This window comes from Marmota monax, unplaced genomic scaffold, assembly GCF_021218885.2.
Source record: "Marmota monax isolate L192 unplaced genomic scaffold, Marmota_monax_Labrador192_F-V1.1 WCK01_AAM20220418_F8-fsc00099, whole genome shotgun sequence".
NCBI classification, from domain to species: Eukaryota; Metazoa; Chordata; class Mammalia; order Rodentia; family Sciuridae; genus Marmota; species Marmota monax.
Window position 1 is genome coordinate 1,045,694 of NW_026692126.1, and position 1,070 is coordinate 1,046,763.

Consider the following 1,070-nt stretch of genomic DNA (forward strand, 5'->3'; position numbering starts at 1 on the left):
GAATAAAGCAATGATCTTTTTAAGTGGTACATGTAGGATTTTGTGTCAAAATGGGTACATTAATTCAAGGTGAATAATAAATAATGTTTAAAAAAGTATCACCTATTAAGTTACAAATGGAGATCATGCATGTGCTGTTGCTAAACTGCCAAATTCAAACATTTTAAACTACAGAATATTTGGACAAAATACAGCAATAATTTTAGAAAAGGATCATAGAACTTGGATCAAAATAAATCAAGCTTTGTGAAATTTTAAATCAGTCCTATCTCTGTGGTAGCTCCAAAGGCTGGTTGGGTACTGTTTTGACCATCCATTTGGGATTTAGGGTTAAGGTCAGAACTTTATGGATTGTTCATCTTGATATATATACATAATTATAAAACTATATTTCTGGATAAGGCCAAACTACAACATTTGGGCCCATTTCTGTTAAAACTGAAAACTGTTGTCACTTAAAATTATATATGCAATCTGTTTTGCTTTTTTGTTACTGTTACTCAACTGGTTAGGATAATTTTTTTTCAATGTTGGGCACTGGACTCAGGACCTCACATTTATAAGGTAAGCACTCTTAACTATTGGGCTACATCCCCAGCCCAGGACTATAAATTTATACTACTACTAGGAAAAATCTATATTCTCTGCTCATTAACAAATTTATATGTATTCTCATAATGATTAAAAAAATGGTACACACATTGAAAAAACCTGGAATTTCCTGAATTAAATTTATGTTTCACCTTCATGCTTGAAAATTCTAAATCACTGAATCTAAGATCATTTTTAAACCCTCCCTTCTTTTAAAAAAACAGCAGCACTTAAATTACAATAAGGACCAATTGTCAGTGTCAGAAAGAATCCTTACATATAATTATATGCATTCTTACCTAAAACATACAACTAAAATAGCACATTTAAAGGTAAGTCTGGCGATCTGTTCTTACATGATTTCTAAAGCCAAACAGAAACTGAAGCACTTATACAAAGGGTCAGTAACACTCTGACTGGGGGCCTCTGATCAAGGCAGAGCTAGGTGAAGTGATGTAAGACTACTTAACTCACGTCAA